At 43.6% G+C, this 24,408-nt stretch overlaps 1 protein-coding gene and 2 long non-coding RNA genes across 6 annotated transcripts in view; 1 reads left to right on the top strand and 2 right to left on the bottom strand.

Moving 5' to 3' along the window:
- The window catches only part of abhd18 (abhydrolase domain containing 18), a 102,980-nt gene extending 98,452 nt beyond the window's left edge, over window positions 1-4,528 (bottom strand). For all 3 annotated transcript variants that reach the window (XM_067993587.1, XM_067993594.1, XM_067993616.1), the window contains exon 1: window positions 4,252-4,528. The gene's annotated coding sequence lies outside the window, so the exon portion shown is untranslated. The remainder of the gene's footprint in view (window positions 1-4,251) is intronic.
- A 55-nt stretch (window positions 4,529-4,583) lies between these two features.
- LOC137327771 (uncharacterized) lies at window positions 4,584-23,547 on the top strand. The gene is made up of 3 exons (XR_010964549.1): window positions 4,584-4,636; window positions 15,311-15,415; window positions 23,471-23,547. It is a non-coding gene; the product is annotated as an uncharacterized lncRNA (long non-coding RNA).
- Window positions 12,942-24,408, bottom strand: part of LOC137327760 (uncharacterized) — a 27,391-nt gene continuing 15,924 nt past the window's right edge. Inside the window, exons 5-7 of one of the 2 annotated variants that reach the window (XR_010964546.1) lie at window positions 18,278-18,389; window positions 17,980-18,091; window positions 12,942-15,313 (exon numbers count right to left, since the gene is read on the bottom strand). This is a non-coding gene — a long non-coding RNA (uncharacterized lncRNA). Of the gene's footprint in view, window positions 15,314-16,260; window positions 16,741-17,979; window positions 18,092-18,277; window positions 18,390-24,408 lie in introns of those variants that run through there. The other variant, XR_010964548.1, reaches the window with a different exon arrangement.

Raw genomic sequence — 24,408 nt, 5'->3', positions numbered from 1 at the left:
AAGTGTTCCCCATTTTATTAGAGTGTTAAGATTGTTGTGTTGTATTTCCTCTCTTGAATAAAGGTCAAAGTTTCTTGCACCAAAATCAGTTGTCTGCTGCACTTTGTCACAACCCCCAAATAAGTCCAAGGTCTAGAACCCAGGGAGTGGGAGCGATTCGGACCGCTCAGAGGTCAGAGGTGAAGCTGACACACACCACCACCCCCTACAAACTGACTTTTAAAATATTTGTAAATTACATTATTTGTACTGATTCATTTTAGGTGAGGTGCCCAGTTTCAATTTTCAGTCTATGATGAATTAATTAAACTCAGCTGGGGTGGCAAATGGAACACTACAATTGCCTTCAATGTCCCTGGTTAGGAACAGCGAAAAACATCTGATCAGTTAAGCTGTTTTTGGTGAAATTGATTGGAGAAGGAATGTTGGCAAAAATACCAAAGAATTCCCTCCACGTCTTCAGAGAATACCATAGAATCTTTTACTTACTTGAAGCAGCAGACCCCGCGGGCCCCGCTTTAGCATCTCATCTGAAAGACAGCACTCAAGACAATATAGCATTCCTTCAGTACAGCACCAGAGTGTCAGAGCAGGTTACGGGCTCAGGCGCCGAGAGTAGTGGGGCTTGAATTCAAGAAGGCTGCCAACTGAGCAATGATGACACTTAAATCTAATAAGCATCATGTACTATGTGAAAAAAAAAGTAAAATAAATTTACTATTCCATGGAATTGAGGTGACATGGATACAAGTGGTTTTCTATTCAATTTTCCTTCCTTTGACTTTTACTAACTTACCTCTCCTTTTGGCACTTCACCTAAAATGAATCAGTACAAATAATGTAATTTACAAATATTTTAAAAGCCAGTTGTAAGTAAGGCTTAAGATAATGAGTTTGGGATCCAGAGTTTGAAATTCCTACCACCACCCTAGTATACCTCAGGGTTCCATCCTTTATCCCTTCCACTTGTTTATTTAAATGCTACCTTTTGGCGACATCACTCAGAAGCACGGGTTCCGATGTATTGATGACACCTGGTTCTATCTCTACACTTTTCCAGTGATCCAACACTGCTGGGTTTTTGGATCTTTACCTGATACTTTCCTTGTGCTCAGCACTAAAGATCACTTATAAGCAACCACTTGTTCCCTAAACTGCAGTGCATTTAGAAGCCCAGTACCTAGATAATTGTAACAAGTTCAGAGGCTAAACAGGAACCCTTGTTACTATATCTGGCTTTCCAGGAGATCATTTGTGGGCATCTGATATATCTTGACTCCAAAAAACAGTGGAATAAACAATCTAGCAGGCTATGATTTATGGTATAAACTGCAAGCCAATTTATTAATGGGCAAGAAAACAGTAACAAAGACCAATCGCTGATTTACAGTAACAGACATAACCCAACTATTCCTACTTGAAATATGGAAAATAAGTTGTCTCCAGCATTAAAACTTTCAATAAGATTGTATTTGAAACAATTGTATCGGACCATAACTTTATGTTGCTAACTTTCCACACAGAGTCGACTAGCTCAATTGAAGCAAGTTTTTGAGATATACTAATTCCTTCAACGTTCCACTAATGAACAAAGGAAATCAAATATCCTAATTGTGACAGTCTGTCAAACATCCATGGGACGTCACTTATAATGGTTCTGCTTCCCAGAAACCGTCACAAGATACCTCAACAATGTGCCCAATTAAAATCTGCAGTTAAGAGCTTACCAGAATTTTTTGCAAACACACCTAATCCAAAAGCCACAACCACCACCTGTCTAATAGCTGCTGGGACAATCCAACATACACATCTTGACAGTCCTTTGAAATCAATGAACAAAACAAGCAAGTATACAAGGATGTAATTTAAGGCATTGTTATTAATACCTGCAAGAGTAATAGCATGTGTTTCCTGGGCTGCTGTGTATCAAAAAGTGTGTTATTTTCTTTAAGTGAACCTGGTTTAAACCATGAAAGAACCAGAACCAAAAAATATGCTTTGGACAAAAACACTGCATTTTGTCACAGCCATCATTGAACTATCCAAATGCCTTGCCAACATTAAGATCTGCATGAGCTGAAGCTTCCGAGGCCAATGTCAACAAAACCAAAACTTCCACTTCAGTTCCTGCCAGCACCTTCGGCAAACACTCCATGCTAAGTCCAGAGATACTAGACACCGTCATATTGTTCAACCCGAAGCTCAGCCTCTTTCCCCACATCCAAAGTATACATAACCTCAAAAACATCAATAGTTTCCAACTCTACCTCTCCCTTACTGCTGCTGAATCCCTAATTCATGCCATTACCACTGAGGTTTGATTTCTCCAATACTCATTGCCAGCCTTCTCACCTCCAGCTTCCAAAGTAGATCCAATTCAGAATACCATGGCCCACATCCTCATCTGTACCAAATCCAGCACTCCATCAATCCACATTCCCCCCTCCCAACTGTCAAGTGACTTCAAGATCATCGCCCTCACCTTCAAGTTCCTTCACATTCTCAACTGACATTATTTAAATGATCTCCAGCTCTATGTCCCCATATGCTACCTCAGTTACCAGTTTACTCCCTAAAACAAAAATGCTGGAAACACTCAGGTAAGGCAGCACCTGTGGAAAAATGAAAAATGTTAATGTTTCAGGTATATAGCCCTTCATCAGAACTAGGAGTTCTCAGATGGTTTTATACTTTAAATGTTCACTTTTTTTCCCCTTTTTCCATAGAGGCTATTTAACTTGCTACATGGTTCCAGCAATTTTCTGTTTTTGTTTCAGATTTCCAGCATACAAACATACAAAATTGAAGGGCAGGAAAAGACCAGCTGGTCCATCAAGCCTGCCCATCAAGCAGCTGTAGTATTTTGTTTTACCAATTTACTCCTTTCTTGCTGCTTCCTCAACCACAGTCACTCAATCCCTGCCATCTGGAACTCCATCCATGAATATCTCCACCCTACAATCTGCTTCGCTGCTTTTAAAAGCCTCCCTAAAAACTTTTCTATTCGACAAGTAATTTTAAATCAACCTTTCTATTCCTCCTTTACCTCTCCACTTGGTATCAATCTCTGCCCTCCACTGTAAGCCACTCATTAACCAGTAAATGAGGATGCTATTGAAATGCATGTAGTTGTTAAACAATAAGTAGCAAAAAAAAATTCTCAGGCATTAGAAGTGTCCTAAAGTAGAAGAGGCTTCACTAGTGAAGGGCTCCAAAATGCTCTGACTAGTTTGAATTAAAATTACATATATTAAAGAAAAAAACAAACTTGCATTTATATAGCTCCTTTCACAACCTCAGGATATCCCAAATCATTTTACAACCAACTCAGTACTTTTTTTAAAAATGTAGTCACTGTTGTAAGTGGGGGAACAAGTAGGCAATTTGTGCACAGCAAAGTCCCACAAACAGCAACAAAATAAGTGACCAGACAATCTGTTTTAGTTATGTTGGTTAACAGATAAATGGCCACGTCGTCACTAGAAAAGCAGAGGAGTTCTTCGAAAAGCATCATGGGACCTTTTACATCCACCTGAGAGTCTGGGTTTAACGGCTCATCTGAAAGACGGCAACTCCGATAGTGCAATGCTGAGGGACTGCTTTGATTGTGCGCTCAGGTCTTTGGAATGAAGCTTGAACCCACAGCCTCCTGATTTGGAGGTGAGTGGAACCACTGAGCCACAGCTGACATCTTAGAAAATAAAAACCATATAATTTTGCTGAGACCATTAAAAAATCATAATAAATAGAAATATCATTTGCCACAAGCAAAATCATTCCAAAATGCAAACATTACTATGATTTTAACAGATTTGATTAACAATGATTCCTCTTGTTCAAGTTCAACAGTAGATATGCACTCTGTTTTCATGAACTGGAGTGTAGTTTGTGAGGAAACAAAAAACTTTCAAACATAAAATCACATAAATTATGCCATTGTTGGGGTACACTAAATTCACATTTTGAGCCTCAATTTCTGAGCCCTCTGCAGCAACATTCTTTCCAAACAATATATTTTAGTTCAAAAAAAAATCTAAACTTATAGATCCATGAAAACTTTTTACAAGTATTAAAACTAGTGCGCAACAGCATTTTTACCACTGAAGATAGCCAATTGCGTCAATTAAAAAAAAAATTGAACTCCTCCTTCAATGGGTATAAACATAACTCCAACAAGGTAGCCTTTAACCTTGGTTTCGACCCCTTTCACATCCATTCAATTTCTTATTCGTTTAAAACAAAAACATTTACCAAAACACACAAAAATCCTGCGGAGCTCCCCGATTTAGGTGAAAGTTTTGACCAAAGCAGAAATCCCCTCCTTCGCCGGCAGCACGTTACCATTAACCTAGACTGGGCTGGGCCGCACCAAATAGTGCGAGCTTAAATCAAAAGGCAGAGTAAAATAACTCAATAGATGGCTGCACGTTGGCCTTGCTTGCTGTCTGTCTGTCTGTCTCTCACTCATACACTGCACACCGCGCTCGCGCTCAGCCCGTTACCAGGACCGCCGCCATTTTGCAGTCATCACGTTGCCACCGCACTCAGCAAAACCGCCCAATCAGCTCTCAGAGCAACCCCAGACGCAGTAGCGCGAGAAGTGAGCCTAATGCGGTCAGTGGGCGCAGCAACTCAGGTAATTCATTGCGTGGCGGTAAGGAGAGATCACAGAGATGACTGGGGATGAGTGAAGGACATTTATTCTATCTTAATTCATCTGTCCAGAGAGATCCCAATGCCCCACCTTGTACTTTCCAGTTGTTTTTTTTTATTCGTTCACGGGATGTGGCAAGGCCGGCATTTATTGCCCATCCCTAATTGCCCTTGAGAAGGTGGTGGTGAGCCGCCTTCTTGCGAGATTTTTACAACTTGAGTGGCTTGCTAGGCCATTTCAGAGGGCAATTAAGAATCAACCACATTGCTGTGGGTCTGGAGTCACATATAGGCCAGACCGGGTTAAGGGCGGCAGGCTTCCTTCCCTAAAGGACATTAGTGAACCAGATGGGTTTTTATGACAATCCGGTAGTTTCATGGCCATCATTGCTGATACTAGTATTTTAATTCCAGATTTTTTATTTAATTAATTGAATTTAAATTCGCCAGCTGCCGTGGCAGGATTTGAACTCATGACTCTGGATTTTAGTCCAGGCCTCTGGATTACTAGCCCAGTAACATAACCACTATGCTACCGTACCCTTGTATTGATTCCATTACTTTTATCTGGGAAAAAAAAACAGAAATTGCTGGAGAAATTCAGCAAGTCAGGCAGCATCTGTGGAGAAAGAAAGAGTTAACGTTTCAGATCGAAAACCTTTCATCAGAGATGGAAGATGTTAAAATTTTTAAGCAAGTACAGAGCCAGGAGAGGAAAGAACAAAAGGGAAAGTCTGTGATAGGGTAGAAGGCAAGAGAGATTAAATGACTAAAAGGGATGATGGTGCAAGGCAAGGAGGGTGGTAATGGGACAGGTTAAGAAACAAAAGATTGGTCAGGAGTAGCTGAAAATGGCAACAGCAGAACCATTACCAGCATCTTCAGCTGCTTCATCAATGACCTTCCCTCCATCATAAGGTCAGAAATGGGGATGTTCGTTGATGATTGCAGTGTTCGGTTCCATTCGCAACCCCTCAAATAATGAAGCAGTCCGAGCCCACGTGCAGCAAGACCTGGACAACATCCAGGCTTGGGCTGATAAGTGGCAAGTAACATTCGCACCAGACAAGTGCCAGGCAATGACCATCTCCAACAAGAGAGAGTCTAACCACCTCCCTTTGACATTCACCGCATTACCATCACCGAATCCCCCACCATCAACATCCTGGGGGTCACCATTGACCAGAAACTTAACTGGACAGCCATATAAATACTGTGGCTACAAGAGCAGGTCAGAGGCTGGGTATTCTGCGGTGAGTGACTCATCTCCTGACTCCCCAAAGCCTTTCCACCATCTACAAGGCGCAAGTCAGGAGTGTGATGGAATACTCTCCTCTTGCCTGGATGAGTGCAGCTCCAACAACACTCAAGAATCTCGACACCATCCAGGACAAAGCAGCCCGCTTGATTGGCACCCCATCCACCACCCTAAACATTCACTCCCTTCACCACCAACGCACAGGATGCACTGCAGCAACTCGCCAAGGCTTCTTCGACATCACCTCCCAAACCCGCGACTTCTACCACCTAGAAGGACAAGAGCAGCAGGTACATGGGAACAACACCACCTGCACGTTCCCCTCCAAGTCAAACACCATCCCAACTTGGAAATATATCGCCGTTCCTTCGTCGTCGCTGGGTCAAAATCCTGGAACTCCCTAACAGCACTGTGGGAGAACCTTCACCACATGGACTGCAGCGGTTCAAGAAGGCGGCTCACCACCACCTTCTCAAGGGCAATTAGGGATGGGCAATAAATGCCGGCCTCGCCAGCGACGCCCCATACCATGAACTATTAAAAAAAAAATCTGCTGTCAGAAAAAATGGGAGCAGTGGTTACGATCTGAAGTTATTGAAATCAGTGTTGAGTCTGGAAGGTTGTAAAGTACCTAAACAAAAGATGAGGTGCTATTCCTCGAGCTTACGTTGAGCTTCATTGGAACAGTGTAAGAGGCTGAGGACAGAGAGGTCAGAGTGGGAGAGGGACGGGGAATTAAAATGGCAAGTGACCGGCAGGTCAGGGTCACGCTTGCGGACAGAGCAGAGGTGTTCAGCAAAGCAACCACCCAATCTGCGTTTGATCTCCCCATTGTAGAGGAGACCACATTGTGAGCAGCAAATACCGTATACTAAATTGAAAGAAGTACAAGTAAACCGCTGTTTCACCTGGAAGGAATGTTTGGGGCCCTGGACGGTGGAGAGGGACGAGGTGAAGGGGCAGGTGTTGCATCTCCTGCGCTCGCACGGGAAGGTGACATGGGGCGGAGAATGGATGTTGGGGGTGATAGAAGAGTGGACCAGGGTGTCATGGAGGGAGCGGTCCCTTCAGAATGCTGAAAGGGGAGGGGAAGGGAAGATGTGTTTGGTGGTGGGATCGCGCTGGAGGTGCCGGAAATGGCAGAGGATGATACGTTGAATGTGGAGGCTTGTGGAGTGGAAGGTGAGGACAAGGGGGATCCTATCATGGTTCTGGGAGGGAAGGGAAGGGGTGAGGGCAGAAGTGCGGGAAATAGGACGAACACAGTCGAGGGCCCTGTCAACTACAGTGGAGGGGAATCCTCAGTTGAGGAAAAAGGAAGACATAACTGAAGCACTGGTGTGCAAGGTGGCATCGTCAGAGCAGATGCAACGGAGAAACTGGGAGAAGGGAATAGAATCCTTACAGGAAGTGGGGTGGGAGGAAGTGTAATCAAGGTAGCTGTGGGAGTCGGTGGGCTTATAATCGATATTGGTTGACAGCCTATCCCCAGAAATGGAAAGAGAGAAGTTGAGGAAGGGAAGAGTCGGAGATGGACCATGTGAAGGTGAGGGAAGGGTGGAAATTTGAATCAAAGTTGATGAAATTTTCCAGTTCAGGGAAAGAGCAGGAAACGGCACCAATACAGTCATCAGTGTACCAGAAAAAGAGGTGAGGGAGGGGACCTGCGTAGGACTGGAACAAGGAATGTTCCATGTATCCCACAAAAAGGCAGGTTCCCAAAGCAACACCTTTTATTTGGAGGCAGTGAGTGGAGTCAAAGAAGAAGTTGTTCAACATAAGTACAAGTTCATCTGGGGTGGGGGTGGAGGGTGGTGGTGGATGGTGAGTGATTGGGCCTCCGATCAAGGAAGAAGCGGAAGGCCCATAGGACGTCCTAGTGGGGGATGGAGGTGTAGAGGGACTGGACGTCTCTGGTGAAAAGGAACTGGTTAGGGCTGGGGAAGTGGAAACTATTAAAGTGGCGGAGGGCGTCAGAAGAGTCGTGGATGTAGGTCGGAAGAGACTGGATAAGGGGAGTAAAAATAGAGTCAAGATAGGAGGAAATATGTTCCGTGGGGCAAGAACAGGCTGAAACGATGGGTCTCCCAGGGCAGTCCTGTTTGTGGATCTTGGGAATGAGATAGAAACGGGGTTGGGGGACTATGAGGTTGGAGGCCATGGAGGGAAGATCTCCAGAGAAGATGAGGTCAGTGACAGTCTGGGAAACTATGGCTTGATGTTCAGCGGTGGGATCATGGTCCAGCGGGAGGTAGGAGGAGGTGTCGGAGAGTTGGTGTTCAGCCTCCGCAAGGTAGAGGTCTGTTCACCACACGACAACAGTACCGCCCTTGTTAGCAAGTTTAATGACAATGTCAGGGTTGGACCTGAGAGAACGGAGTGCTGCAAGTTCAGAAGGAGGTAGGTTAGAGTGAGTGAGGGGAGTAGAGAAATTGAGACGGCCAATGTCACGCCGGCAGTTCGCAATGAAAAGATCAAGAGAGGGTAAGAGGCCAGAGGGAGGGGTCCAGGTGGAACGAGAATTCTGAAGACGGGAGAAAGGATCCACTGTGCAGGGGGGAAGACTCCTGGCCAAAGAATTGGGCGCAGAGGCGAAGGCGACGGAAGAAGAGCTCAGCATCATGTCGAGCTTGAAATTTACTGAGGTGGGGGCGTAAGGCGATGAAGCTAAGGCCTTTGCTGAGGACTGATCATTCGGGGTCAGAGAGGGGAAGGTCAGAGGGGATAGTGAAAACACGACAAAGGGTGAGATCAGAGGGAGGGATGGGGTCAGAGGAAGGGGAAGAAGGATCAGGAGGGGTGTTGGTATCTAAGAGTTGTTGAAGCTTGTGGTCCTTGGTACCTGAAAGGAAGAAAAAAAGCTATTTGTTAAAGCGCCAGATGAGGCAAAGCATGAAATGGAACTGCAGACAAGGACAACTCTGAAAAAGTCGGTGCTGCTGAAGAGAGAGGCCGAGTGTGTGCATGTGACGGTGCAAGACGTTGAGCATGGATCTCAGGAAGTGGCGAGAGCACTGGTTCGAGGAACGCTGAATATCATGGAGATATCTGTAATCACGGGTGGATCCGAAACATGAAAGGTGGAATTTAAGTTGGAAACCAGGTGGAATAAGTCGGAGCTGGAGACATTTGCTGAGGAAAAAGATGTTTCTTCCAAAGCGAGTTTTAGAAGAAACCTAATCAAACATGAGAAGGGAAACAGAAAGCAATGAAGGTGAACAAGGTAAAAGAGACAAATGGAAATCCCATCAGAGAGAAGAGCAGAACTTCTTCAAGGCGGGAATTCCACTTCTCTTCCAGGAATGATCTGGGAAATATTGGGAAGACCGATGCCACAAACTCTGTTCCCCAGCCATTGAATCCATCCCTCTCCCTGGCCACTCTCTGAGGCTGAACCAGACCGTTCGCAAACTTGCTGTCCTATTTGACCCTGAGATGAGCTTCCGATCACATATCCGCTCCATCACCAAGACCGCCTACTTCCACCTCCATAACATCGCCTGTCTCCGCCCCCGCCTTAGCTCATCTGCTGCTGAAACCCTCATTCATGCCTTTGTTACTTCTAGACTTGACTATTCCAATGCTCTCCTGGCTGGCCGCCCATCTTCCACTCTCCATAAACTTGAACTCATCCAAAACTCTGCTACCCGTTTTCTAACTCACACCAAGTCCCGTTCACCCATATACCCTGTTCTCACTGACCTGTATTGGCTCCCAATCCGGGAACACCGCCATTTTAAAATTCTCATCCTTGTTTTCAAACCTCTCCATGGCCACGCCACTCCCTACCTCTGTAACCTCCTCTGGCCCTATCCCCTCTGAGATCTCTGCACTCCAAAAATTCTTGCCTCTTGCGCACCCTGAATTTAATCACTCCACCATTGGTGGCCGTACCTTCAGCTGCCTAGGTGCTAAGCTCTGGAATTCCCTCCCTAAACCTCTCCGCCTCTCTACCACTCGTCCTTTAAGATGCTCCTTAAAAGCTAACTCTTTGACCAAGCTTTGGTCACCTGTGCTAATATCTCCTTAGGTGGCTCATTGTCAAATTTTGTTCGAAAATCGCTCCTGTGAAGCACCTTGGGGCGTTTTACAACGTTAATGGCGTTATATAAATGCAAGTTGTTGTTGTTGGAAGTCTGTTGCACATGTTGAGCGTTCTGTGTGTGAAGAATTTTCTGATATCAGTCCTAAAATTACTAGTTTGAACTAGTTAATTTTTTCCTTAACAATCCTCTTAATATGCTTCCTTTTCAGGCTGAAAAGCCAAAGATTTTCCAATCTTTTTTCATAACTCAGACCCTTGCCACTGGTGATTATCCTCCTGGCTCTTCTCTGCAATGCCTCTAGCACTTGAATGTCTCATTTGTTTCTTGGCAATCAAACACAGCATTCAAAGAGCAGTCTAACCAGAGAACTATATAGTTTGATTATTACCTTCTCTGGTTTATATTGTACTGACTTGGCTATATAGTTCAACATCCTATTAGCTTTATTGATTGCTGCTCTACACTTGTTGGACATGTTTAGCATTGAATCTACTAAGACTCCTAGGTCTCTTTCAGCTTCACCCTTAGCTATTTTAACACCATTCATGGAGTATGTATGTTGTCTATTTTTCTTTCCTATGTGTACTACTACACTTAACTGCATTAAATTTCATCTAGCATTATTTTGCCCACTTATGAATTTTGTCCAGCTTATTCTGTAATTTTGGAACTGCCTCTTCCAATTTCACCTCCCCTCCTACTTTGTTTTCATCTGCAAATTTGACAACTTTCTGTTGAGTTTCTGAATGCAAGTCATTTATGCAAATTAGAAACAGTAGTGGTCCCAACACTAAGCCCTGAGGTACACCCTTCAGTACTTCCCCTCGCTCTGACATAACTCCTTTAACAATTATTTGTTATTTCCTACGCTTCAGCCAATTTGTTATCCATTCCTTGAATCCCCATTAATAGTCTCTTGTGTGGCACTTTATCAAAATCCTTTTGGAAGTCAAGGTACACCGCATCATAGGACTTACCACAGTTCACTTGGATTGATATTTCCTCAAAGAAGTCAAGGGGGTTAGGCATGATGCAGGTACAGTAGCCCAGTGATTATAGTACTGGACTAGCAATTAGAGGTTGTGAGTTCATCAGGGTATTTTCTAAATGGTGAGGAACTAGAAACCGGAGGAGCGAAGAGATTTGGTGTCCATGTAGACAAATCATTAAAAGCTAGTGAACAGGTACAAAAAGCAATCAAAAAGGCTAATGAAATATTGGCCTTTATCTCAAAGACACTGGAATGCAAAAGGGAGAAAGTGATGCTTCAGTTGTATAGAGCCTTGGTCAGACTCCATCTGGAGTACTGCGTTCAGTTCTGGGCACCACACTACAGGAAGAATATGTTGGCCTTGGAGGAGGTGCAACGCAGATTCACCAGAATTATACCGGATTAAATTATGAGGATAGGTTGCATAAACTTGGCTTGTATTCTCTTGAGTATAGCAGATTGAGGGGTGATATGATCAAGGTGTTTAAAATGATGAAAGGAATCGATAGGATATATAAAGAAAATCTATTTCCTCCAGTAGGGGAATCCAGAACAAGACGGCATAATCTTAAAATTAGAGCTAGGCCATTCAGGAGTGAAATCAGTAAGCACTTTTTCCACACAAAGGGTAGTAAAAATCTGGAACTCTCCCTCCAAAAGGCTGTGGATGTTGGGTCAATTGAAGCTTCCATAACGGAGATTGATAGATTTTTGTTGGGTAAGGGTATCAAGGGATATGGTTCAAAGGCGGGTAAGTGGAGTTAAGGTACAGATTAGCCATGATCTAATCGAACAGGCTCGAGGGGCTGAATTAAATAAAATATAATTACCATAAAAATGGTTTAGATCCGTTAAGATTAATTGGTGAGGATCAAAACTAAGCCGGAGAAAACTGACTGAAAGTGTGAGCATATCATATCCCACTTGTCTGCCAGATGTAAAAACATTTTTTTTTACTGATCTAAAGCATTTATTAAATGAAAAAAGTGTTAATAACGACCTTGGATGCCAACACAATGGAAAGAATAATATTCTGTAAAATTGCTTATTTGGTAAGAGAGATAAATTTGTCAGCAAATGACAAGAAAACAGCCTACATGGGCTGCAATGCCACATATGTATGCTGTGCTTGTGATTTCCCCACATCGTGGGGTCATGTTCAACATCGCCACCTGGGCAGTAACCTGCTGGAGCAGATCACCCGACCTTTATAGAACCCTTTGTAGATTTTCATTCCATTGGCAGCAAAGTTGAAAATTACTCCCAGTGAGTTTCTGACCTTAGCTATGCTACGAAGGATAAACACCAACTGGTGGCGCAATTCAATGGAACTCCAATATAATGTAGCTAATGACTACTACGAGGTACAAGTTACTGGCTGTCTGATTTTTCCTCCCCTCTGCCAGAAGATACTGAAACCTCCACTCAGCCTCCATGTGGCTGAGATCAAGAATTGAGCAAATAGCAGATTGAACCCTTGTCCTTCTATTCTGCATTATCTGTTGTTGCCCAGTAAGAAAATCATATGCAGCATTGATGTTCCAGCACATGAAGGTATTCAATCAATTACACAAAGATATCTGACAAAGTTCATTGTGCTGTTATTATTGGTTTAGTGAACCTCGTTCTATAATATCGCTTCACTGCCACAATCCCAAAATCGTAGGATTTTAACCTGCAAATTTCAGGACAGTTTCATTTGCTTAGCTGCCAGGATGCTGGAATTGCAAACGTTAGCTGCTGGCGGTGATACAATATCTTTGGTCATCTGGAAATAGGCTGTTAACGTTCAGTCCTTTTTCAACACCATTTCCTCAGGCAAATAGCCTGACATTCTCACTAAGTGGACTATGTTGATTACTTTATGCCATGCTGAGTTAGCATAAATAAATTCTGATCACGGTAAATTAGAATGGGAATTCACATAGGATTCCCACTACAATTACTGTCAATGCAGAAGGTGGAAAATATCAAGCAATGGACACACTTCATATAGGTTAAAAGTATTAATCAAATTTATTTGTGATTGGGATTTACAGAAGCGAAGGTATTGACAACATACTGTACAGCACAAATAGTAGATGTAGCAAATGGGGAGTAGGGTCCAATCCTGGAATGTTCCTTTAATTGATCTGCTTGTTGGTTCCCTCTACTCCATTCTGCGCTCTGTTAGCTTTAAGCAAGTTATATGTGCCAATTTAGATTGTTAAATTCAAAATAATGCATGTTATTTGTAGCCATCAAACATTGTAGACATTGCTGCTGACCAAGGAACCAAGAAAAGCAGTAACTGAAAACCAAAGAAATGAAACGAGTGAACTGGATGTGGAACTGGCCCCCCTCCAACTAAATATGACTTGCATCAGCTAATGATGATGAAGCGATGTCTGCTGTGTTTCTCAAGCCAATACTACATTGTTCGGGGCGATTCAATTAGGGCAATAATGGTAATCAATTCCTAAACAGGGTTTTTTTTGGCATCACTGTCTTTCCCAATGGCATTGTGACTATTGATTCTATCTATGTAGTATCTGTAATTCTGCGTCGAGTGGACAAACTTACCTTTAAAGGAAAGCTGCCGCACACAATGCGTTCAAGTTGTATACGATTGCAACAGTATCTTTATACATGTCAGTGGCAATTACCTTTTGTGCAACCGTAATTTAACCTTGTATATTCGTTGGCTTGAGAAAAAGGAATTGACTAGTTGGCTTATAAGTAAGTAACTATACAATTGATTTTTGTTATCTCTATACTTATTTATTTGTTTGCAGGTAACAGAGCCTACAGAAATGGAAGCTGTGGCTCCAGTTTCAAATTCCCAAATCAAAGCACTATTTTAAAGGGACACATAGAAACAGAGGTTATTCAGAATATAGTCCTCATGTTAAGCAAATATTTTGTTAGCTGTTGTATTTTATACAGTAAAATGTTATGGGTTATTAGGGTAGGCGTTTTTGGAGACAACAATGATAGTCGTTGGCAATCCCAGGGAGGAAGGGAGCAAAATGATGTGGCTTCCAGTGCTCCCTATGAAGCCATCAGATGCAACCACTTTTTTTTCTTAAAAGGAGTGTCACTGCCCTTGTAAAGATTCCAGTCAAGCGTTTTGACTGTTTAAAAGCATGCAATGTGGTAAAGTCATTGTATTACAAAAATATAATTGTGAAACTTGCAAATTATGTTATTGTGATGCACCTAGGTTCTTTACAGTATCAGCCGTGGCTAAGTGGTAGCACACTCGCTTCTGAGTCAGCAGGCTCTGGGTTCAAGTCCCACTCCAAAGACTTGAGCACATAATCTAGGCTGACACTCCAGTACAGTACTGAGGGAGTGCTGCACTGTCAGAGGTGCTGTCTTTCGGATGAGACATTAAACCAAGGCCCCATCTGCTCTCCCAGGTGGATACGGTAGCATAGTGGTTATGTTACTGGGCTAGTAATCCAGAGGCCTGGACTAAAATCCAGAGTCACGAGTTCAAATCCCGCCACGGCAGCTGGCGAATTTAAATTCAATTAATTAAATAAAAATCTGGAATTAAAATACTAGTATCAGTAATGATGGCCATGAAACTACCGGATTGTCGTAAAAACCCATCTGGTTCACTAATGTCCTTTAGGGAAGGAAACCTGCCGTCCTTACCCGGTCTGGCCTATATGTGACTCCAGACCCACAGCAATGTGGTTGATTCTTAATTGCCCTCTGAAATGGCCTAGCAAGCCACTCAGTTGTAAGAAATCTCGCTACGAAAAGTCAGAATAAGACCACACGGACTGCAGCGGTTCAAGAAGGTGGCTCACCACCACCTTCTCGAGGGCAATTAGGGATGGGCAATAAATGCTGGCCTCGCCAGCGACGCCCACATCCCATGAACGAATAAAAAAAAAACATGAATTATCCCATGGCACTATTTCCAAGAAGAGCAGGGGAGTTCTCCCCAGTGTCCTGGCCAATATTTATCCCTCAATCAAATCACTAAAACAGATGATCTGGTCATTATCACATTACTGTTTGTGGGACTTTGCTGCGGATAAACTGTCTGACGCGTTTCCTGCATTACAACAATGACTACATTTCAAAAGTACTTAATTGGCTGTAAAGCGCTTTAGGATGTCCTGAGGTCTTGAAAAGCACTATATCAATGTAAGTTTTTTTCTGCTCCAAAACAATGATAATACCTAGGATTATCACATATCACATTGCCACATCAAATGTGGTGTATTACAGAAAGGGTTAAAGCACATATGTATTTGGGTAGAATAAACTGTTTGAGGGTCCTGAGGGGAGGAGGGCTTCCATGAGACATTTGATCCTGAAGAAAGTGATCAAGCCAGAGACGCAAATTTTCAATGTGTTTTGCAGGATCTGTTCATAAAGAGCAATGGAAAGAAATGATCACAAGGAGTATCCTGGGAAAAAAAAATTTAACAGTTGAAAAAAAAACAAGCTTTGTTAAATTATATCAAGGTAAGGTACTTTAAAAATATTTATAGAAATGCATGAAAATATGACAGTGGCCTAGAAATGCGAACACACCATGCCCATTTTACAGGCATGATGTGGAGATGCCGGTGATGGACTGGGGTTGACAATTGTAAACAATTTTACAACACCAAGTTATAGTCCAGCAATTTTATTTTAAATTCACAAGCTTTCAGAGGCTTCCTCCTTGAAAGCTTGTGAATTTAAAATAAAATTGCTGGACTATAACTTGGTGTTGTAAAATTGTTTACATTTTACAGGCATAATGGATCGAATATGGCATGCATGCACTTATTTCGTGCCATGGCTCTTACAGTGGCCCTTACCTTTTCTGCTACACGCTCATTCCAGGCTGCAGTAGGTAACATCAGTGACATCCTGGCATTTTTCTGAATAGAAAGGGATTCCACTCCCTTAATGTGCAGCTTTTTTGCGACCACAGACAGTACATCGTGCGGGTCTACGCCTGGTTTCCTGGCAGCAGTTATAATTCATTCAACCTGCGCCAGTCCTCTGTACCGCCTTTATTCCAACCAGGCCATTAGATCACAGGCTGTCTACTGGAGTATCCCCTTCGGACATGGCTCATGACTCCCTTCAGGAACCTGAGCACAGCCGCAGAGCTGGCCTGCAACGAGAACCATGCTGCCACCAGGAACATTATTGAGCAGACAGTTGGCGTGCTCACACAACGCTTCCACTGCCTAGACCATTCAGGAGGAGCTCTGCAGCACAGCCCTGACCGCGTTTCTAAATTTGTGGTTGGGAGCTGTATGTTTCATAACATCGTGATAACGAGGGACCAGCCCTTACAATCACCCAGTCAGCAACAAGTGGAGGAGAAAGAGCAGCACGAAGAGGAGGAAGAGCATGAGTAGCCAGAGCTCTTAGACAGCAACTCATCACGCGAACCATCCCTCTTAAGATATATTTTTGTAATTATATAGACAGAGGCTGCAGTCTGTGTGCTAAGAATGAGTTCGAGACATGGAGTTAAACATTTGCAAGATTATTAAGGGTTAAATGAACATACACTTACAGCCAACACTGAGATTACAAGAGATGTTTTACTGTAGAAGAACACATTACAATCAGTTGAGCTCAATCTCCTCCATCCCTCTTCTTCTGTTTCTTTTTCCAACTTCTTCTAATTTATGGCTACGATTTCACATCATATGTACTGTTTCTAGGTGCATTAATCCATATGCATTCTGCATTCCATGTCCCTTTACACACACTCGATACCAGCTAGTACAAGCCTTTATCAAGATGCTCCAGGTGTCCTAAACATTTATCTCTATTCTGATGTCCTATAGTCCCGAAAGTTAACAGAGAATAATGGTGTTTAGGGTCTAGTAAAGCATAGAATGTATTATTGTGGCTTCACTACAGATAACTTAGTATCTAGGCATACAGAAACAGTAATAGAGTTAGGCCTACATGTAAACATGTGTAGCCTGACCTAGAAAGCAGGCTGCTTCTGGCATGCACTGCCAGCTACATTTGCAGGCTTTTAGTTTAAGGCTTTTAACTATAGAGTTTAATATAAAATGGAATTTAATATGAATGGATTCTTTTTGTACAAAATTGATTCCTTTACTTGATCTTGATCTCTAACATTCACCCTTTATTTAATTGATTCTCTGGTTAAAGTCTTTAAAGCCTCCCATCCCCAATACGCCAACAGTCTCGCAATCCTTATCACCACCATCCAATTGCCTTCCTTCAGTCCAGCTTTATGGATGTTGCCCTCACTTCACTACAAATATTAATACCAACACCAAATCTAGAAAAAAAAATGTAATCCAACAACTCAATTCCATCTATGTATAATATTTTACAGGAATAATTAAGTCACCCTTGTACAACCCCTTAGTGCCCGTCTTGTGTGCTCGTTTACCTATCCTAGTACTCCTACGAAGTATATTTCCAGTGGCTACAGCTTGGGAGGTAGAAGGCTGCTGAGCCTTCCATTGAGAATACTTGGTGGGCGACCTCGAGCAGCTCTGGGCTTTGACGGTCCAACTGCAGACTGCAGCATTTCGGTGTGGACCGGACCAGCACGAGAACAGAGTACAGGAGTGACATGATGCTCTGGAAGCCACTATCAGCACAAGATGGCAGCTGCCTGAGCTTCCATGGCAGCAGTGTGTGCTGCTATTGGAAGTTGTTGGAGCTGTCAGTAGTGGTTCCATCATGGTGGGCGCAACTGTTGTGTTCGTAGAGCTGACCCACTCACTCCATGTTGGACAGAATGGCTTTGTACAAAGCCCCGACCCAAGTTGGAGCTGGACTTCTCCATGCTTTGAGCCATTGTGTGCAAGCTTGCTGCAGGCTGCTCAGTGCACCTGGCATTTCCTGATGTATGCCCATCAGCCTTCTTCAGTAAACTGGGTGCTCGAAGTCAGCATCTGAGTCCTCTACAGCAGAACTAGTATGCGATCATGCCTTCCAGCGTGCTGGCACCTGTGGCGTCCTATCCCCCTGCTCTAGCACCTGCACACTTCTCGCCATTAATTCACCACGCGAAGACCCCTCTGCTAACCTACCTTCTAAAGTATGTGTGGTGCCAGCCTCTTAGCTAGTGCTGGCTTGGGTCAGATCGAGTGACGCTGATCTCCTCTTCCTGAAGTGGCAGAGGGGAGTCCACATTTTCGGCACCTAAAATGAAAGAGAGGGACAAGGATTAGCTTTTAATGTGGAGGGAGAACAGTGGGTGAAGTGGCTGGTGAAAGCAGCTGCAGTTTGTCATGCAGACAGTGTAGGATGAGATAGAAGTAATAAGGGAAAAAGACAGTAAGGTGTGAAGAAACCCTGCACGATGTCTTCACCAGCTTTGTTACTCACCATGGCCATGACTCACCCCCCACCCATGAGGGCCACATGTCTTTTTCCACAGGGTGTGCAGGCAGGCTCAGCCTTCTCCGGTCGCCGCCTCCTGCTGCATGTTGTGCAGGACCTTGTTCAAGAAAGGAGTGCGTTAGTGACAGCCTTGCGAGTTTTTGAGAATATTCCTGTCATGGAGGAATAGTTCATATTTTGTGTGGAAGATGTAATGTGTGGGGAAGTGACGGTTGCAATAATGGTGAGAGTAGGAGGTGGAATGAAGTGTGGTGCAGTGATTGTAGGAGAGTAGAAGGGAAGCAGGAGAGGGAAGTGTTGTTAGTAGTGTGGTTGCAGATGGCGCAGACTTGGAAGTTTCACCTCCCTTGAAAGATTAAATGAGTTGGTAAGAATCCCAGACCATGCACATTGTATACAGTCCATTGGAAGGAGCAAGGTTAATATGGAAAGAGAATTGGCCTTTTCTCTTTCCATACTCACCTTTATATGTTCTCATGCCAAGGAGCTTTTACAAGACACGATTGATGAGAGCTGTAAAGAATGAACTTGCATTTATATGGCATCTTAATGGGCCATAATTTGCTATGGCAGGGCATTTAACAGCATCTGCCATTAGTTAGACTTGCCCTTGCATGATTAGGTTTTTAATTTTTTTGCATGGACAGTTGCTGAAAGTGTGAGCTGATAACGTTGCAGCGAGGGAAACGACATCTAGGACTTGAATGAACAGGGCAAGCAACTGTGTACCTTCTTAACCAATCAGATGAAAGATTGTGAAATTAACAACACAGGGACTGAGAAGGAAGTGTAAATTAGAGTGGGTGAATTCAATGTCAAATCAGGTACAGAAAGAGAAATAAAGAGAGGGAAAGAAAGATTGGATTAAGAGAGAGAGAAAAAAGAGACAAAGGAAAAGTAAAAAAAACAAATTTTAAAATCCCTAACAACAATTAAAACCTGAAGGGATGAGACTCCACACTTGTAATAATTCATTTTCAGTGCCAGAGGGGTTGACTGGCAGTAATTAACACTTATCACATAATTAAAAGGGTACTTCGCCTGAAATGGACAAGACATAACTCTCTGTGGCGAGTTTACTTTGTAGCTACCATGCAAATGCAGCAACTTCACACCGTTCAATGTATATCAATGGTGAGGCAGACAGTAAGATGCCATTTTCACGAAGCTAACGGTGGAGCAGCACATCTCGGACAGCAACTTTTGGATTCCCGCATTTAAGCGCATCTGCCCATCGCCTGAAGTTGCTGTAGCATTCCCATAAATAACGGCGAGTGTCATTAGCTTCACCGTCATTTGTGATGTGGAGATGCCGGTGATGGACTGGGGTGGACAAATGTAAGTAATCTTACAACACCAGGTTATAGTCCAACAGTTTTATTTGATGGAGACGGGCACCTCAGCACCTCACTCAACCGCATCAAAGACGGGCACCTCAGCACCTCACTCTACTGCAAAACCACGAACAACCTCACGATGCTCCACTTTTCCAACTTCCACCCTAACCACGTCAAAGAGGCCATCCCCTATGGACAGGCCCTGCGAATACACAGGATCTGCTCAGACGAGGAGGAACGCGATGGACACCTACAGACGCTGAAAGACGCGCTCGTAAGAACGGGATATGACGCTCGACTTGTCGATCAACAGTTCCGACGGGTCACAGCGAAGAATCGCATAGACCTCCTCAGAAGACAAATATGGGACGCAACCAACAGAGTACCCTTCATCGTCCAGTACTTCCCCGGAGCGGAGAAACTACGCCATGTTCTCCGCAGCCTTCAACATGTCATCGATGACGACGATCACCTCGCTAAGGCCATCCCCACGCCTCCACTACTCGCCTTCAAACAGCCACCTAACCTCAAACAGACCATCGTTCGCAGCAAATTACCCAGCTTTCAGGAGAACAGCGTCCACGACACCACACAACCCTGCCACGGCAACCTCTGCAAGACATGCCAGATCATCGACACAGATACCACCATCACACGAGAGGACACCACCCACCAGGTACATGGTTCATACTCCTGTGACTCGGCCAACGTTGTCTACCTCATACGTTGCAGGAAAGGATGCCTCGGAGCATGGTACATTGGTGAGACCATGCAGACACTGCGACAACGGATGGACGGACACCGCGCAACAATCGCCAGACAGGAGGGTTCCCTCCCAGTCGGGGAACACTTTAGCAGTCAAGGACATTCAGCCACCGATCTTCGGGTAAGCGATCTCCAAGGCGGCTTTCGAGACACACGACAACACAAAATTGTCGAGCAGAAATTGATAGCCAAGTTCCGCAGCCATGAGGACGGCCTCAACCGGGATCTTGGGTTCATGTCACGCTACACGTAACCCCACCAGCAGAAAAAAAGTTATCTGTTTTTAATACAACTGGACATTCTCTCTCTCTCTCTCTCTCTGCCTTTCGGGTCTCTTTCTCTCTCTGGCTTTGTAATCTGACCCATTGTGTATTCAATATACTGGGATGTAATGTTTTCCGTGGCTAACCTGTCTGAACACCAACGACACCTTTGATTGGTGCGATCGTCTCCCAGCCTAATATATGCTATGCGATTTTAGAACCTTTCACTCACTCACCTGACGAAGGAGGTAAGCTCCGAAAGCTTGTGATTTTCAAATAAAACTGTTGGACTATAACCTGGTGTCGTAAGATTCCTTACATTCACCGTTATTTTGACAGCAAATTTTGGCCCATTATGTCCTCACAACACCGAAAGTGCTTGACAGCTAATGGATTGCTTTTGAAGTGCAGCCACTGTTGTTACATAAGCAAAGATGACAGCACACCAAGGTCCCATAAACAGCAAATGAATGAATGATCAGATAATTTGTTTTTTGAGGTGTTGATTTAGCGAGAACTCCATGCTTTTCTTTGAATAGTGCTACATGATCTTTTATGTCTAACTGAGCGGCAGAAAGGATCTCAATTGTGTATCATCCAAAAGTTTTAATTAGGAAGCACATAGATCCAAGAGGACCTGTGGTTCATGCTCTTGTCTGTTGTTTCTCATCCTTGTTTTCAAATCTCTCCATGGCCTCGCCCCTCCCTATCTCTGTAACTTCCTCCAGCCCCACCATCCTCCGAGATCTCTGCTTTCCTCCAATTCTGGCCTCTTGCGCATCCTTGATTTTAATCGCTCCATCATTGGCGGCCAGGCTTTCAGCTGCCTAGGCCCTAAGCCCTGGAATTCCCTCCCTAAACCCCTCAACCTCTCTCTCCTGCTTTACGACACTCCTTAAAACCTACCTCTTTGACCAAGCTTTTGGTCACCTGTCCTAATATTTTTTTTATTCGTTCGTGGGATGTGGGCGTCGCTGGCAAGGCCAGCATTTATTGCCCATCCCTTATTGCCCTTGAGAAGGTGGTGGTGAGCCGCCTTCTTGAACCGCTGCAGTCCGTGTGGTGAAGGTTCTCCCATTGCTGTTAGGAAGGGAGTTCCAGGATTTTGACCCAGCGACGATGAAGGAACGGCGATATATTTCCAAGTCGGAATGGTGTGTGACTTGGAGGGGAACGTGCAGGTGGTGTTGTTCCCATGTGCCTGCTGCTCATGTCCTTCTAGGTGGTAGAGGTGGCGGGTTTAGGAGGTGCTATCGAAGAAGCCTTGGCGAGTTGCTGCAGTGCATCCTGTGGATGGTACACACTGCAGCCACAGTGCGGCGGTGGTGAAGGGAGTGACTATTTAGGGTGGTGGATGGGGTGCCAATCAAGCAGGCTGCTTTGTCCTGGATGGTGTCGAGCTGCACTCATCCACGCAAGTGGAGAGTATTCCATCACACTCCTGACTTGTGCCTTGTAGATGGTGGAAAGGCTTTGGGGAGTCAGGAGGTGAGTCACTCGCCGCAGAATACCCAGCCTCTGACCTGCTCTTGTAGCCACAGTATTTATATGGCTAGTCCAGTTACGTTTCTGGTCAATGGTGACCCCCAGGATGTTGATGGTGGGGGATTCGGTGATGGTAATGCCGTTGAATGTCATGGGGAGGTGGTTAGACTCTCTCTTGTTGGAGATGGTCATTGCCTGGCACTTAACTGGCGCGAATATCTCCTTATGTGGCTCGGTTGTCAAATGTTGTTTGATAATGCTCCTGTGAAGCACCTTGGGATGTTTTACTGTGTTAAAGGTGGTATGTAAATGAAAGTTGTTGTTTTTAATCAAGGATGTGTAATAAGTTTGTGTCTCTATGAATGTTGGGCGTTATTTTGATTTCTGATTGGTCTGTGCTAACCATGTGATATTATCATGGTTAGCTTGGTGTCAGCCTTGGTTCAGTGGTAGCATTCCTGACTCAGTCAGAAGATCATAGGTTCAAGCTCCACTCCTGGACATGAGCACATAATCCAAGATGACACTTCAGTGCAGCTCTGTGGTGTCAGAAGTGCCGTTTTGCGGATGAGACATTAAACTGAGGCCCCGCTGCCCTCTCAGGTCCCATGGCACTATTCAAACAAGAGCAGTGGAGTGATCTTGGTGTCCTGGCCAATATTTATCCCTTAACAAACATCACTTAAAAAAAAACAGATTACACGGTCATTTATCTCATTGCCATTTGTGGAACCTTGCTGTATACAAATTGCCTGCTGCATTTCCCAACATTACAACACTTCAAAAATACTTCATTGGCTTTTTGGATGTGCTGAGGTCTTGAGAGGTGCTATATAAATGTAGTTCTTTTTTTAATCAATCATGTCGTTGCCAATCGGATCAAAGAATCACATTTCAGAACAAACATAAAATGCAGCCATAATGGTTACACTGTCAAAAACCTTAAGGACAAAAAAAAAGACAAGACAAATCCCTTTTAACTAAATTCCTTGAATTCCCCTCTCCCTCTTTTTTTTGTGGGGGAGGGGGTGGCGGGGAGAGAAGATGAAGAACAGTGAGCCCTGAGAGGGAGAGACATGAAGAGCAAGAAGCTAAGAGAAAGACAAAATACCATGATTGAAAGAAACAAACAACACAAATACAGACTGGTAACAAGCAGTCGTATAAATAGAGTAGTTCAGTGTGCAGAATTGAAGAGGGAGAAAGAATGAGTTACCATAGGTGGGGGAAAGGGGAGAAGTATATAAATGTTGTGTAGTAATTCCAGGAATAGCACTTGAAACCTGTAAATATCAAACAAATTACCTCATATCTCTGTGTTTCATCAGAATTTACCCACATGGGAGCAGCAGAACTGCTGAGGAATTGGCAAATAGAGCAACATATAGTCAGATACTGAGACAGATACAGAATGTTTGACTGTAGCTATTGTGATTGTGTGTAAATCAAGCACATTTTATTTTGAAGTACTGTTATAAACTGTATGTTATGGACTGTTGTATATACTATATTGTTCAATATGTTCAGGGAAGTATAAGCATAAATTTACTGTTTCTTTTAAATCCACAAAGGTATCTTATCTGTTTCAGAAAATTCTTGTTAATTGTACTTTTGCTGTATGTTAATTCAGGTAAACAAATAAAATTTTAAGCTTAAATGTATTTTCTCCAACACAAAATATTAAAATAAAAGTTTGCTACAGTTGATCAAGCACACCTTTAACCCCTCTGGTTCATGCATCCCTAAAGTGACAGATGTAAAAACAAACCCATCCTGTATGTGTGCCATTGACCTGTGAAACATGATCAAACTTCACAAGTTGGAGCATAATTCCAGTATGCTCAAACCACTCATTAAAAATGGAGTTCTGGCAGTAAAGCAGGGATTTAATTCCTACAAATTGGCTGATGCGGCAACTCATAAGAGACAACATCACAAGGGAATTATGAATTGTCCCATATGGGAGAAATGTCCCATGGATCTCCGTAATATATTCTATTTACACCATATGCTAAAGTTAATTAAGTAAAGAATGAGGTAATGTTCTTATGTAAAGAGACAAACACACCAAACCGGCCAGCTTTCAGCTGGAGGTTTAAGAAGATGGGTGTAGTGGTGCACTATATTCCTTTGTGCTTTGATTCTGGTACAGCTAGAAGCAGTGTGAATGATGAAATTAGACTATGCATTCAAAATGTTTACCCAGTTAAGATTTTCTTTAAATTCATTTTTTTTTCATAATTAATTGGCATTCATTTTACAGGGA

The sequence above is a fragment of the Heptranchias perlo genome, chromosome 1, assembly GCF_035084215.1.
Source record: "Heptranchias perlo isolate sHepPer1 chromosome 1, sHepPer1.hap1, whole genome shotgun sequence".
Taxonomy (NCBI): Eukaryota; Metazoa; Chordata; class Chondrichthyes; order Hexanchiformes; family Hexanchidae; genus Heptranchias; species Heptranchias perlo.
Note: the sequence above shows the minus strand (reverse complement) of the source record. Positions and strands in the feature narration are given on the sequence as shown.